A 16,606-nucleotide genomic window follows, 5' to 3' on the forward strand; every position below is an offset into this window, starting at 1 on the left:
GGGGCGCCGCGCGCGTCCGCGGGAGGTGGCTCACCTGCGGCCCTCGCTGCGCGTCATCCGCGCGGCCGCCGCCTCCTCGGAAGCCGGGACCCTGCTCTGCGCTCTGCGTCCTCTGCGTTCTGCGGCAGCGCGTGACCGCGCGCGGGGCGGGGCCTCGGGGGCGCGAGGGGCGGGACGGAGGCGCGGCGCGTACCGGCGGGCGCTCAGACTTGAAGAAGAGGCAGCGCGACAGTGGCGGGAGCCAATCGCAGCCAGGCCTCGGGAGCGGAGAGGCCGGGCTGGAGACTTCGGAGACCGCGGTGCAGGTGGGTGATCGCGGGGCACCGGGGGAGCGTCGGGGGCCCGCCTCGTTCCCGGGCCATGGCCGGCCTCGTCGTCCGCAAAGCCGAGGGCTCTCTGGCCTCGGTCGCCCATGCCGCTCGTCTTGAGCCGGGGCGAGGGGGCTTCCGTGACACAGGGCGCCGCGGGGCGCTTCGGGAGTTGTTTCCAGGGCCCCGGGTTGCCTCCCCCAACACCCGACCCCGGAGGTCTGAGCGCCCCGAGGCCCTTCCGGCCCTATGCCCGCCCCGGCCCCCAGCCCCGCCTCACTCCTCCTGGAGCGGCACGGCCCCCGCCTTAAGCCGAGACTTCGGGCGAGCCACGGAGCCGTGCAGAGGCCGTCAAGGGATCCAGGGGCTGTTTCTGCGTTTGCCAAGCCCGGGCCGGAGCCCTGGGGAGAAAAGTGAGGATTCTGTTGTTGAGGCGCCGGTGGTTCCGTTCTTATTACGGGTCCTGGCTCTGAAAGCAACGGAACCAAGTTAAATAGTTTCAGGAGCCCTTCATAGTTGCTCTGCGCCTTTGCTCAGATGTTTGTGATCAAAGATCTTGCGGCTTTGGGGCCAGGGAACAGTTGAGATCTGTAGATGAATATAAATGCCCATCTTTGAGATAGATTAAATGCCACGCTGTGTGATTCAGCCAATTCCCTTCTTCCTTTGGCTGCCAGAGAAGATTAACTAAAGGCCAGCAGTAGTACTTAACAGTTACCTGCGGCTTACTTCCGTCTTTTTTAAAATGGGTTCTATTCTATTTTCATTTATATTTATTTCTGTTAACTTTTCGTGATATCAGCCCCCCTCCAGTCATTTCAACTAAATGGGATCTTGAACACAAGCAAACACAAATCCTCAAAGGGCTTTAAAATTAATAACTCGCTTCACATATCAGTGTGGCTAATACTAAAAACGTGTCAGGTGCTTTATCTGCTTACAGTCTGGCAAAGAAGATGAAACATGTACAAAAAACTACAGAAAGAGAAAATGTAAAGATATGTGAAGTATGAAGTGCTGATACCCATACCAGCAATGATTGTTACTAATTTCTCTATTTTTAACGTTGTGTAGCTAAGCATCATATTAAAACTTTTCCATTCTTGTTTATTTGAACTTTTACAATTTTGGTATATTTATGTTTCTAAACCACTTATATGTTCATTATCTCACGTGTTCTATGCAGTAATTTTTACTGATGCAGAAACTGAGATGAGAAAGAGAATTTATGGGATTACTTAAACTCAGATTTAGAAATTTATGGTCTACCCTTTTACTATTCAACTAAGCTTTGTGTATTCACTCTATAGAGCCTAATGTAGGCAGGTAATGTAGTGATTATTTGTACTTGTTCTCTCAGAATATTCTCCGCAACTTCCATCATCACATTCCTTGTTTTTCTTTGTCATTCAGGTCTCAAATGTCATACCAAAGAGAATGTCTCCATGGAACATGTATAGAAAGCTCACTCTTCCCATTCCCTAACCCCCAGCCCTGAGCCTTACCTTAGTCGACACTCTTTATAGGTTTGTTTAATGTAATCCCCTTCCCCATCTACTTTTATTTTTTATTTTTTTATTTTTTTTTGAGGATTCATTGAACATTTATTTGGACAGGGTACGGAGTTGAGAGTGTCACTTCCTAGGCACCCCATCTACTTTTAAAATTCTTACTTGTCCTTGAAGGCTTAGCTCAAATCTAAAGGACGACCACAGCGTACTAAAAAAAAAATATATATATATATATATATATACACACACACACACACATATAGTCTATACAATTCGTTTGACAATTATTCTAGTACTATTTTATGACATCTCTTCTGTTGGCCTGAATTATTTATATGTGTGTTATCTTGCAAATTAGAATGTGAACTGCTCAAGGGGGATTTCCTGTGTATCTTGTCCTTTACAAATAGTTTACTTCAGCAAATGTTTTTGATGAACTTTTAATAGATTTTACTCTTCATAAGCCAATACTGGTATTTATATTCTACCTTTACTTTTTTTACTTTTTTCTTAAAGACGTATAAAGTGTGAAGTTAATAGCTTGCCTAATTATATGCAATAAACCCAAAAATGTATTGCAGTATTTTTTACTGCATTGGTTAGGGGAAAAAAAAGGACTAAAGCTTCTGAGAGCATTCGTCTTGCCAGATCCTGATCTGTGGCTTCTTAGGATTATGAGAGACTTGTGTTCTATTTTCAGTTCTATCACCAGTTATCTTTGTGACTTTGGGTAAATAACATAACCTCTCCCAAGTATCAGTTTTAGTAGAAAAGTATCAAGTGAAATCCATCTCTAAAATTTGGTGATTTTTTTTTTTTTTTTTTTTTTAGGTAGTGTTCATTAGTTTTTTATTCTATTGCAAAATCTTGATTTCCCCTATTCCTTTAATTCCTGTATCTGATCTGTCCCAAAGTTCTATTGGTTCTATTTCTAAAATAGAGCTAAAATCTATTTCTAGTCTCTAGTCTAAACCATCGTCATTTCTAACCTGAAATACTGATTAGTTTTCTATCTTGTTCAGGAAAGGGAAACATTCTCTTCCTGTGTCTGTCCTCCATGACAAGCACTCCTGAACCAGTCTTCAGAGCTAAGTTTATAAGGCTGTGCTCTTAAGCCCAGTGCTGTAGACCTCTTTATTTAAGCTAAGGAGAGAGGAAACCTGAAAAGTGTTGTGGCACAGAAAAGAAGGGGGAACTAGTTAACAGAGTGAACACCTCTGAGAGGTTATAAGATGAGGGGAGAGAAGTTAGCATTTGACTGCAAGTTGAAAGTGTGGTGACATTGACATGAACAGTTTATATTCATTTTTATTTGTATTATTTATTTATTTTATTGAAGTATAGGTGGCTTACAATGTTTTGAGTATACAGCCAAATGATTACATTTTATATATATATATATATGTATATGTATATGTATATATATAAATGAGACTTTGAATATAGTGCCCTATGCTATATAGTAGGTCCTTGTTTATTTTATATATGTACTGTGTATCCTTTAATTCCCAGGTCTCAGTTTATCTCTTCCCCTATTTCCCTTTTGGTAACCATCAATTATTTTTCTATGTCTGTGAGCTTATTTCTGTTTTTAAAGTCAGTTTAATTGTATCATTTTTTAGATTCCACATAATAAGTGATATCATATGATATTTATCTTTCTGTGTCTGATTTATTTCACTTAGTGTGATAATGTCTAGGTCCATCCATGTTGCTGCAAATGGTATTATTTCATTCTTTTAAATGGCTGAGTACTATTGCATTTATATATCTATCACATATTCTTTATCCGTTCATATGCTGATGGACATTTAGGTTGCTTCCTTGTCTTGGCTATTGTTAATAGTGCTGCTGTGAACATAGGGTGCATGTATCTTTTCTAATTAGACTTTTTTTCTTTCTTGAATATATGTGGGATTGCTTGATCATGTGGTAATTTCGTTTTGTTTTTAAGAAGCCTTCATACTGTTCTCCGTAGTGGCTGAACCAGTTTATATTGCTACCAGTAGTGTAGGAGAGTTCCCTTTTCTCCACATGCTCTGTAGCATTTATTTGTAGGTTTTTTTGATGATGGCCATCCTGACTCATGTAAGGTGGTACCTCATTGTAGTTTTAATTTGCATTTTCCTTATAATAAATGATGTTGAGCATCTTATTATGTGCCTGTTGGCCATCTGTGTGTCTTCTTTGGAGAAATGTCTGTTTAGGTCTTCTGTCTATTTTATGATTAGGTTGTTGATTTTGATATTGTGTTGTATAAGCTGTTTGTATATTTTAGAAATTAAGACTTTGTTGATTGTACTGTTTGCAAATATTTTCTCCCATTCTGAAGGTTGTCTTTTTGTTTTGTTTATTATTTCTTTTTCTGTGCAATAGATTTTAAGTTTAATTAGATCCTATTTGTTTATATTTGCTTTTGTTTCCAATTCTAGGCGAGAGATACAAAAATGTTGCTGGGATTTATGTCAAAGAGTTTGTTTTCCTCTAGGAGTTTTATAATATTGGGTTTTGCATTTAGATCTTTAATCCATTTTGAGGTTTTTTTTTTTTTTTTTTTTATCTGTATATGTGTTAAAGAATATTCTAATTTTATTCTTTTACTTGTAGCTGTCCACTATTCTCAGCAGCTCTTATTGAAGAGACCATCTTCTCTGTTGTGTTGTAATTGATTGACTATAAGTGTGTGGGTTTATTTCTGGGCTTTCTGACCTTTTGCATTGATCTGTGTGTGTGTTTGTACCAGTACAATACTGTTTTGATTATTCTAGCTTTGTATAGGCTGAAGTCAGGGAGCATGATTCCTCCAGCTCCATTCTTCTTTCTTAAGATTGTTTTGGCTATTTTGGGTCTTTTGTTTTCCATACAAATTTAAAAAATTTTTTGGTTCAGTGACAGGAACAATGTTAATAGAGTGAAAGAGAAGAACCTGATTGTAGTGGATTGAGATAATAATTGGTTGCAAAGTTACTGCAGACAATTCTTTAAAGAATTTTTTCTGGGAATAAAAGAATAGGATGATAGCTAGCAGAGAGTGCAAGGTCAAATGATAGATTTTTGTTTGATGTTTGTTTAAAGATGGGAGACAGTAAAACTTGTATACTGATAGAAAATGTCCAGTAGAGTGGGAGAAATTGTGAATGTATGAGTTTGTATGTGTGTTCACCACTCAGAAGTGTACTCCACAGTGGAGGACCTTGTCTCTAATGTTTTTGACTCTGTGTCCAATCTCTGGAATAGTGCTTACTACAATAATAGTTACTTCATAAATATTCTAATATTTGTTGAATAAATGAAAATTTAGACTCTATTTATCTTAACTTCTTTCAATTCATTCTTTACACATCAGCCAGATGGATTATTTTAAAAAAATAAATCGGATTATGTCCCTATCTAGTTCAGTTTTCCATAAATCCAGTAGGAAGTCAAGAAACACCCGAAGTAACAGGCAAATTTGGCCTTGGAATATGGAATGAAGCAGGACCAAGGCTAATAGAGTTTTGACAAGAGAATGCACTGGTCATAGCAAACACCTTCTTCCAACAGCACAAGAGAAGACTCTAACATGGACATCAGCAGATGGTCAACACCAAAATCAGATTAATTATATTCTTTGCAGCCAAAGATGGAGAAGCTCTATACAGTCAGCAAAAACAAGACCGGGAGCTGACTGTGGCTCAGATCATGAACACCTTATTGCCAAATTCAGACTTAAATTGAAGAAAGTAGGGAAAACCACTAGACCATTCAGGTATGACCTAAATTAAATCCCTTACGACTATACAGTGGCAGTGATAAGTATATTTAAGGGACTAGATATGACAGACAGAGTACCTGATGAACTATGGATGGACGTTCATGACACTGTACAGGACAGAGGGATCAAGACCATCCCTAAGAAAAATAAATGCAAAAAAGCAAAATGGCTGTCTGAGGAGGTCTTACAAATAGCTGTGAAAAGAAGGGAAGCGAAAAGCAGAGGAGAAAAGGAAAGATATACCCATTTGAATACAGAGTTCCAAAGAATAGCAAGGAGAGATAAGAAAGCCTTCCTCGGTGATCAGTGCAAAGAAATAGAGGAAAACAATAGAAGGGGAAAGACTAGAGATCTCTTCAAGAAAATTAGAGATACCAAAGGAACATTTCATGCAAAGATGGGCTCAATAAAGGACAGTAATGGTATGGACCTAACAGAAGCAGAAGATATTAAGAAGAGGTGGCAAGAATACACAGAAGAACTATACAAAAATGATCTTTACAACCCAGATAATCACAATGGTGTGATCACTCACCTAGAGCCAGACATCCTGGAATATGAAGTCAAGTGGGCCTTAGGAAGCATCACTATGAACAAAGCTAGTGGAGGTGATGGAATTCCATTTGAGCTATTTCAAATCCTGAAAGATGATGCTGTGAAAGTGCTGCACTCAATATGCCAGCAAATTTGGAAAACTCAGCAGTGGCCACAGAACTGGAAAAGGTCAATTTTCATTCCAATCCCAAAGAAAGGCAAAGCCAAAGAATGCTCAAACTACTGCACAATTGCACTCATCTCACATGCTAGTAAAGTAATGCTCAAAATTCTCCAAGCCAGGCTTCAACAATACGTAAACCGTGAACTTCCAGATGTTCAAGCTGGATTTAGAAAAGACAGAGGAACCAGAAATCAAATTGCCAACATCCGCTGGATCATTGAAAAAGCAAGAGAGTTCCAGAAAAGCATCTATTTCTGCTTTATTGACTATGCCAAAGCTGTTCACTGTGGATCACAACAAACTGAAAAATTCTTCAAGAGATGGGAATACCAGAGCACCTGACCTGCCTCTTGAGAAACCTGTATGCAGGTCAGGAAGCAACAGTTAGAACTGGACATAGAACAACAAACTGATTCCAAATAGGGAAAGGAGTACATCAAGGCTGTATATTGTCATCCTGCTTATTTAACTTGATGCAGAGTACATCATGAGAAACGCTAGGCTGGATGAAGCACAAGCTGGAATCAAGATTGCCGAGAGAAATCTCAATAACCTCAATAATCTCAGGTTTACAAATGACACCACCCTTATGGCAGAAAGCAAAGAAGAGCTAAAGAGCCTCTTGATGAAAGTGAAAGAGGAGAGTGAAAAAGTTGGCTTAAAGCTCAACATTCAGAAAACTAAGATCATGGCATCACGTCCCAACAGTTCATGGAAAATAGATGGGGAAACAGTGGCAGACTTTATTTTTTTGGGCTCCAAAAATCACTGCAGATGGTGACTGCAGCCATGAAATGAAAAGATGCTTGCTCCTTGGAAGAAAAGCTCTGACCAGCCTAGATAGCATATTCAAAAGCAGAGACATTACTTTGCCATCAAAGGTCTGTCTAGTCAAGGCTATGGTTTTTCCAGTAGTGATGTATGGATGTGAGAGTTGAACTATAAAGAAAGCTGAGGGCCGAAGAATTGATGCTTTTGAACTGTGGTTTGTAGAAGACTCTTGAGAGTCCCTTGGACTTCAAGGAGTCCAACCAGTCTATCCTAAAGGAGATCAGTCCTGAGTGTTCATTGGAAGGACTGATTTTGAAGCTGAAACTCCCGTACTTTGGCCTTCTGATGCAAAGAGCTGACTCATTTGAAAAGAACCTGATGCTGGGAAATATTGAAAGCAGGAGAATAAGGGGACAACAGAGGATGAGATGGTTGGATGGCATCACCAACTCAATGGACATGGGTTTGAGTAAGGTCCGGGAGTTGGTGATGGACAGGGAGGTCTGGCGTGCTGCAGTCCATGCAGTTGCAATGAGTCAGACACAACTGAGTGACATAACTGAAATCCAGCTGCGCTTAGAATAAAATTCCAGTTCCTTGCGTCTTACAAGATCCTGCACGAGGTAGCACCAGCCTTCTGTAGGCCTGTCTCTCCAACATTCTTGCTGTCATTAACTACACTCCAACAATGCTGGCCTTATGTCATATTCTAAAACTGAATGACCCTTTCCCACTTTAGGGCTTAATACATAATTTCTCTCACCACCCCTTACCTTCTCATCTTTCAGGTGTTAACTTATGAAACCAGTTCAGGAAGGCTCTCCCTGAAATTATAGTGGATTGAAAGCATGTTCTCTGGAGCCAAACTTTCTGGGTTTATAGCCTATCTCACTGCTTACTTGCTATCCATTATTATTTTCAAGATTTTGTTTCAAGACACTGTTAAACCATTTTTCACATTTTATTTCACATACATAGGTAATGACAAATATATCATGACTTCTGCCCAGAAGTGATTATAAGATATATATCAATTTCAGGTATATTAAGTCTCATATTCCCTGGGTCTATAAAATAGAGATAATAGTAGTATCTATTTTATAGTAGTTGTTTTGGAGATTAAAGAGTAGGTAAAGATGTAGTTACAGAGTCTGGCACAGAGTAAGGTTATGTAAGTTTTCGCTGTTACCATTGCATTATCTGCAGTTGAATACCATCCACTGTTCATTTTTATTTTCTTTTTCCAGTTGTTTCTTCACAGAATGTATTATAATTTATAATTTGTCAGTCTTCTTTTCTATATACTAAACATCAGGAAAGCAGTGATCATGTCTGCCTTTATTCTCCTTGCTATCTGTAGTGTGTAATTCACTACCTGGCATATAGTTAGCACTCTGTAATAAATATTGAAATAGAATAGCTAGAAATGTCAGTGACTAAACTTCTATCAATGGGAGACTTAAAGAAATCAGAGCCTGCATCAGTCATAACACAGCTTTAGTTTAATATTCTCCTATCAATTTGCATATGTTCCTTTGTTGTTACTTAATATCAAAAGCTTGGTTATTAGGCTTGGTGCCTGTACTTTTAGTGACTAAATTTTTTTAAATCAAATTATAATGGAAGACATTAAAGGAAAAAAAAACAAGTGAAATTTTGAAAATTGATTCAGTGTTTTCAGCAGGAAGGTGAAGAGAAAAATGCCATTTAACTGTGACACAGCTTTTTATGACTTGGAAATTTTCATTCTCATGGCAAGCCCTTTTAAAAATAATCGTATCAACCTTGTACACACATTTTAAAAAGTAAGCAAAATTAATTTGCTGAGATACTCACATTCAGAACCTAACTCTTCTGTTCACCTTCAACTTAAAGTTGCAATGTCCATGTTTTTCTATATACATTGTTCTCTGTTATCAGGAGCATTAGTGATGTATGATTTTTTAAACAAAGTCAGTGTCCATTTTTATCTTCAGGGTTTTCTTCCGAGACTGATACACATCTTTCACATTTTGATGCACATAACACATGTAATAACACGTATCTTATGACTGCTGTTTAAAGTGGTTATTAGATACATTTCTATCAATTTCAGATGCGTTAAGTATGAAAAATTGTGTCTTAAAATTAGTGAAATATGATATTGAACTTATAGAATATTTTGGAAAAAAAGAATTGCCTACAAATCTTTTATCCAGATTTAAGAATTGTTTAACATTTAATAATGTTTATTGCTAAGTATACATTATTATTGATTTTGACCATTAATATTTATATACCACTTGACAACATTAATATTAATGTCATTTAAGCAGCACTGCAGTACAATGTAATTTAATGTGTCCACTTTGCAGTTAAGGAAGCCAGAGCCTTAAAGAGCGTCAGTAGGGGTCACTAGTCAGTGATGGATCATCTGGGACCCTATTCCTTCACCTCTCAATCCCAGGTTGTTTACCATTTGCAAAATACACTTAATATTAGGAGTGAAAGTAAAAGTCACTCAGTCGTGTCCGACTCTTTGTGATCCCATGGACTGTAGCCCACCATTCTCCTCTGTCCATGGAATTCTCCAGGCCAGAATACTCGAGGGGTAACTGTTCCCTTCTCCAGGGGATCCTCCCAACCCAGGGACTGAACCCAGGTCTCCCGCATTGCAGGTGGATTCAGGCTTCCCTGGTGGCTCAGTTGGTTAAAGAATCCGCCTGCATTGTGGGAGACCTGGGTTGGGAAGATGCCCTGGAGGAGGGCATGGCAACCCACTCCAGTATGCTGGCCTGGAGAATTCCATGGACTGTATAGTCCATGAGGTTGCAGAGTCAGATACGACTGAGCAACTTTTACTTTCTTTTACCCCCTGAGCTACCAGGGGAGCCTTGTATTATTAGAGACTTACACAAACCAAACTTAAGAATAGAAAGTTTCAGCTTCTTGGATTTATCCTGTGTAGAGTACATGGATGGTGGGCTTTTATCTTTTATAAAAGTGACTAGCTGTGTATGATCCTAATATATTTGAGAATACTTGAAAATTTATAGTAAAGTTTGCATTTAGTGACTATCTTTGTATCAGTAGAAATAAGAATGCTGTTTTATAATTGGAGGATAATTACTTTACAATGTTGTGGTGGTCTCTGCCATACATCAACATGATACATCATAATTAGATATATATCCCCTCCCTCATAAGCCTCCTTCACACCCCCTACACCCCCATATTCCACCCCTCTGGTTGTCACAGAGCACCAGGCTGGGCTCCCTGTGTTTTACAGCAGTTTCCTGCTAATTACCTGTTTCACTCATGATAGTGGATATATGTCAATGCTACTTTCTCAATTTGTCCTACATTTTCCTTCCCCCACTGTGTCCACAGACCGTTCTCAATGTCGGGGTTGGCATTTATTCTCCGTAAATAGGTTCATCAGTACTATTTCCTAGATTCCATATGTATTTTTTTTTCATATGTATATTTTAATGTACAATTTTTGTTTTTCTATGACTTACATCACTCTGTGTAACATGCCTTTATCCACCTCACTACTTACTACTAACTCAAATTCCTTTCTTTTTATGGCTGAGTTTGGGCTTCCCTGGTGGCTCAGCTGGTAATGATTCAGCCTGCAATGCAGGAGACCTGGGTTCGATCCCTGGGTTTGGAAAATCCCCTGGAGAAGGGAACGGCTACCCACTCCAGTGTTCTGGCCTGGAGAATTCCATGGACTGTATAGTCCATGGGGTCACAAAGAGTCGGACCCGACTGAGCAACTTTCACTCACTCACTCATTCCATAGTATATATGTACTACAGTTTATCCATTCATTTGTTGATGGACATCTAGATTGATTTCCGTGTCTTGGCCATTGTAAACAAGTGCTGTAGTGAACATTAGGGTGCGTGTGTCTTTTTGAATTGTGGTTTTTTAAAAGCCATAAGGGTATATGCTCAGTATTGAGATTGCTGGGTCATATGGTATTTGTATTGCTAGTTTTTGAAGAAATTTCCATACTGCTCTCCATAGTGGCTATACCACTTTACATCCCATCAACAGTGCAGGAGGGTTCCCTTTCTCAGCTTCCACTCCAGCATTTATCGTTTGTAGGTTTTTTGATGATGGCCATTGTCACCTGTGTAAGGTGATACCTCATTGTAGTTTTGATTTGCGTTTCTCTGATAATGAGCATTGTTGAACATCTTTTCATGTGTTTATTGGCCATCTGTATGTCTTTGGAGAAATGTCTGTTTAGGTCTTCTGCTCATTTTTTGATTGGGCTATTTGTTTTTCTGATATTGAGATTTATGAACTGCTTATACATTTTGGAGAATAATCCTTTGTCAGTTGCTACATTTGCAAATATTTTCTCCCATTCTGAGTGTTGTCTTTTACTCTTGTATATTGTTTCCTTGCCTTGCAAAAGCTTTATAGTTTAATTAGGTCCCATTTGGGGCTTCTCTGGTGGCTCAGTGTTAGGATGACCCGCAGGGATAGGATGGGGAGGGAGGTGGGAAGGGGGTTCAGGATCGGGAACACATGTACACCCATGGCTGATTCATGTCGATATACGGCAAAACCACTACAATACTGTAAAGTAATTAGCCTCCAGTTAAAATGAATACATTTATATTAAAAAAAAAAAAAGACTCTGCAGGAGGTGGCAAGAGTCATGAGTTCGATCTCTGGGTCAGGAAGATCAATTTGAGGAAGAAATGGCAACCCACTCCAGCATTCTTGCCTGGAGAATCCCATGGACAGAATATTCTAGTGGGCTACAGCCCATAGGGTCACAAAGAGTCAGCCACACTGACGCCACCGAGCATTCATGCGGTCCTATTTATTTTTGTTTTTGTTTCCTTACTTTAAGAGGTGGGTCAAGGAGGATCTTATGTCAAAGACTGTTCTACCTATGTTTTCCTCTAAGAGCTTTATAAGTTGCTAGCCTAACATTTGAGTCTTTAATCCATTTCAAGTTTATTTTTGTGTATGGTGGTAGAAAGTGTTCTTTTCATTCTTTTACATGTGGCTGTCCACTTTTCCCAGCACCGCTTATTGAAGAGGTTGTCTTTTCTCCATTGTATAGTCTCCTTTGTCAAAAATAAGGTGCCCATAGGTATGTGGGTTTATCTCTGCGCTTTCTTTCTTGTCCTATTGGTTTGTATTTCTGTTGTTGTGCTGGTACCATACTCTTGATGACTATCAGATCAGATCAGATCAGTCGCTCAGTTGTGTCTGACTCTTTGCGACCCCATGAATTGCAGCACGCCAGGCCTCCTTGTCCATCACCAACTCCCGGAGTTCACTCAGACACGTCCATCGAGTCAGTGATGCCATCCAGCCATCTCATCCTCTGTCGTCCCCTTCTCCTCCTGCCCCCAATTCCTCCCAGCATCAGAGTCTTTTCCATTGAGTCAACTCTTCGCATGAGGTGGCCAAAGTACTGGAGTTTCAGCTTTAGCATCATTCCTTCCAAAGAAATCCCAGGGCTAATCTCCTTCAGAATGAACTGGTTGGATCTCCTTGCAGTCCAAGGGACTCTCAAGAGTCTTCTCCAACACCACAGTTCAAAAGCATCAATTCTTCGGTGCTCAGCCTTCTTCACAGTCCAACTCTCACATCCATACATGACTACAGGAAAAACCATAGCCTTGACTAGACGAACCTTTGTTGGCAAAGTAATGTCTCTGCTTTTGAATATGCTGTCTATGTTGGTCATAACTTTCCTTCCAAGGAGTAAGCGTCTTTTAATTTCATGGCTGCAGTCACCATCTGCAGTGATTTTGGAGCCCAGAAACATAAAGTCTGACACTGTTTCCCCGTCTATTTGCCATGAAGTGATGGGACCAGATGCCATGATCTTAATTTTCTGAATGTTGAGCTTTAAGCCAACTTTTTCACTCTCCACTTTCACTTTCATCAAGAGGCTTTTTAGTTCCTCTTCACTTTCTGCCATAAGGGTGGTGTCATCTGCATGTCTGAGGTTATTGGTATTTCTCCGGGCAATCTTGATTCCAGCTTGTGTTTCTTCTAGTCCAGCATTTCTCATGATGTACTCTGCATAGAAGTTAAATAAACAGGGTGACAATATACAGCCTTGACGTACTCCTTTTCCTATTTGGAACCAGTCTGTTGTTCCATGTCCAGTTCTAACTGTTGCTTCCTGACCTGCATACAGATTTCTCAAGAGGCAGATCAGGTAGTCTGGTATTCCCATCTCTTTCAGAATTTTCCACAGTTTATTGTGATCCACACAGTCAAAGGCTTTGGCATAGTCAATAAAGCAGAAATAGATGTTTTTCTGGAACTCTCTTGCTTTTGCCATGATCCAGCAGATGTTGGCAATTTGGTCTCTGGTTCCTCTGCCTTTTCTAAAACTAGCTTGAAAATCAGGAAGTTCACGGTTCACATATTGCTGACTATAGCTTTGTAGTATAGTCTGAAGTCAGCAAGGTTGATTTCTCCAGCTCTGGTTTTCTTAAGATTGCTTTGGCTATTTGGGGGTCTTTTGTTTTTCCAAATCATGAATTTTTTTGTTCCAGTACTGTGAAAAATTACATTGGTAGTTTGATAGGGATAACATTGAGTCTGGAGATTGCTTTGGCTAGTATAGTCATTTTCACAATATTTTTCCAATTCAAGAACATGGTATATCACTCCATCTGTTTGTGTTGTCTTTGGTTTCTTTTATCTGTATCTTATAGTTTTCTGCATACAGGTATTTCGTCTCTTTAGGTTGGTTTATTCCCAGCTATTTAATTCTTTTTGTTGCAATGGTGAATGGGATTGTTTCCTTAATTTCTCTTTTTGATTTTTCATTGTTAGTGTATAGGAATGTAAGGGATTTCTGTATATTAATTTTATATCCTCTGACTTTACTGTATTCATTGATTAGCTCTAATAATTTTCTGGTGGCATCTTTAGTGTTCTATATATAGTATTATGTCATCTACGAACAGTGAGAATTTTTCTTTTCCAATCCATACTCCTTTTATTTCTTGTTCTTCTCTGACTGCTATGGCTAGGACTTCGAAAACTGTATTGAATAAGAGTGTTAAGAATGAACACCCTTAATCATGTTTCTGATATTAAAATGTTTTTAGTTTTTCACCATTGAGAATAATGTTTATCTGTGGGTTACTTGTACATGACCTTTATTGTGTTGAGGTATGTTCCTTTTCTACCCACATTCTGTTGAATTTTTTAATAATTATATTTATTTTAAATTGATTGCTTTACAATATTGGTTTAATTTCTCTCATACATCAACATGAATTAACCATAGGTGTACATATGTCTCCTCCCTCTTGAACTTTCCTCCCACCTCCCAACCTTTCCCACCCCTCTAGGTTACTACAGAGCTCCAGTGTGAGTTCCCTGAGTCATACAGCAAATTCCCTTTGGCTGTCTGTTTTACATATGTTAGTGTATGTGCCTCCATGCTGCTGTCTCCCTTCATCTTGCCGTCTCCTTCTTCTCTCCTGCCCTTGTCCATAAATCTGTTCTCTGTGTTTTCTCCATTGCTGCCCTGCAAGTAGGTTCATCAGTACCATCTTTCTAGATTTCATATATATGCATTAATATATGATATTTGTTTTTCTTACTTACTTCAGTCTGTGTAATAAGCTTTAGGTTCATCTACCTCATTAGAACTGACTCAGATGTGTTCCTTTTTATGGCTGAGTAGTATTCCGTTGTATATAGGTACCACAGCTTCTTGATCCATTCATCTGTCAATGGACATCTAGGTTGCTTCCATGTCCTCAGTTCACTTCAGTCTCTCAGTTGTGTCTGACTCTTTGCGACCCCACGAATTGCAGCACGCCAGGCCTCCCTGTCCATCACCAACTCCCGGAGTTCACTCAGACTCACGTCCATCGAGTCAGTGATGCCATCCAGCCATCTCATCCTCTGTTGTCCCCTTCTCCTCCTGTCCCCAATCCCTCCCAGCATCAGAGTCTTTTCCAGTGAGTCAACTCTTCGCATGAGGTGGCCAGAGTACTGGAGTTTCAGCTTTAGCATCATTCCTTCCAAAGAAACCCCAGGGCTGATCTCCTTCAGAATGAACTGGTTGGATCTCCTTGCAGTCCAAGGAACTCTCAATAGTCTTCTCCAACACCACAGTTCAAAAGCATCAATTCTTCTGCGCTCAGCCTTCTTCACAGTCCAACTCTCACGTGCATACATGACTACAGGAAAAACCATAGCCTTGACTAGACGAACCTTTGTTGGCAAAGTAATGTCTCTGCTTTTGAATATGCTATCTAGGTTGGTCATAACTTTCCTTCCAAGGAGTAAGCGTCTTTTAATTTCATGGCTGCAGTCACCATCTGCAGTGATTTTGGAGCCCAGAAACGTAAAGTCTGACACTGTTTCCACTGTTTCCCCATCTATTTCCCATGAAGTGATGGGACCGGATGCCATGATCTTCGTTTTCTGAATGTTGAGCTTTAAGCCAACTTTTTCACTCTCTGTAGCTAAAGTAAATGGTGCTACAGTGAACATTGGGGTACATGTTTCTTTTTCAGTTTTGGATTCCTCAGGGTATATGCCTAAAAGTGGTATTGCTGGGTTATATGGTAGTTTTATTCCTGATTTTCTAAGGAATCTCCATACTGTCTTCCATCATGGCTCTGTCAATTCAGTATTCCCAGTAGCAGTGCATGAGGGTTTCCTTTTCTCCACACCCTCTCCAGCACTTTTTTGATGATGGCAATTCTGACTGGTATGAGGTAATAGCTCATTGTAGTTTTTGTTTACATTTCTCTAATAATGAGTGATGTTGAGCATCTCTTCATGTGTTTATTAGCCATCCATATATTTTTAGAGAAATGTCTGTTTAGGTCTTTTGCCCACTTTTTGATTGGATTGTTTCTCTGGCATTGAGTTGTACGAATTGTTTGTATATTTTGGAGATTAATCCTTTGTCAGTTATTTCATTTGCTATTATTTTCTCCCATTCTGAGGGTTATCTTTTCACCTTGTTTACAGTTTCCTTTGCTGTGCAAAAGCTTTTAAGTTTAATTTGGTCCCACTTGTTTATTTTTGTTTTTATTTCCATTGTTCTAGGAGGTGGTTCCTAGAGGATCTTGCTATGATTTATGTCATACAATGTTCTGCCTATGTTTTCTTCCAAGAGTTTTATAGTTTCTATAATTTCTATCAAACTATAGTTTTATAGTGTACATTTAGGTCTTTAATCCATTTGTTTATCTTTGTGTATGGTGTTAGGAAGTATACTAATTTCATTCTTCTACATGTTGTTGTCCAGTTCTCCCAGCACCACTTACTGAAGAAGCTATCTTTTTCCACACTGTATATTCTTAACTCCTTTGTCAAAGATAAGGTGCCCCTAGGTGCATGGGTTTGTCTCTGGGCTTTCTATCTTGTTCAGTTGGTCTATACTTTTCTTTTTGTGCCACTACCATACTGTCTTGATGACTGTAGCTTTGTAGTATAGTCTGAAATCAGGTAAGTTGATTCCTTCAACTCCATTCTTCTTTCTCAAGATTGCTTTGGCTATTTGGGGTCTTTTGTGTTTCCGTACAAACAGATTTTT

At 39.4% G+C, this 16,606-nt stretch overlaps 1 protein-coding gene across 1 annotated transcript in view; it reads left to right on the plus strand.

Moving 5' to 3' along the window:
- Nucleotides 1-631: 631 nt before the first annotated feature.
- The window catches only part of KBTBD3 (kelch repeat and BTB domain containing 3), a 75,371-nt gene continuing 59,396 nt past the window's right edge, over nt 632-16,606 (plus strand). The window contains exon 1 of the mRNA XM_005215736.5: nt 632-721. The gene's annotated coding sequence lies outside the window, so the exon portion shown is untranslated. The remainder of the gene's footprint in view (nt 722-16,606) is intronic.

Source organism: Bos taurus, chromosome 15 (assembly GCF_002263795.3).
Source record: "Bos taurus isolate L1 Dominette 01449 registration number 42190680 breed Hereford chromosome 15, ARS-UCD2.0, whole genome shotgun sequence".
NCBI classification, from domain to species: domain Eukaryota; kingdom Metazoa; phylum Chordata; class Mammalia; order Artiodactyla; family Bovidae; genus Bos; species Bos taurus.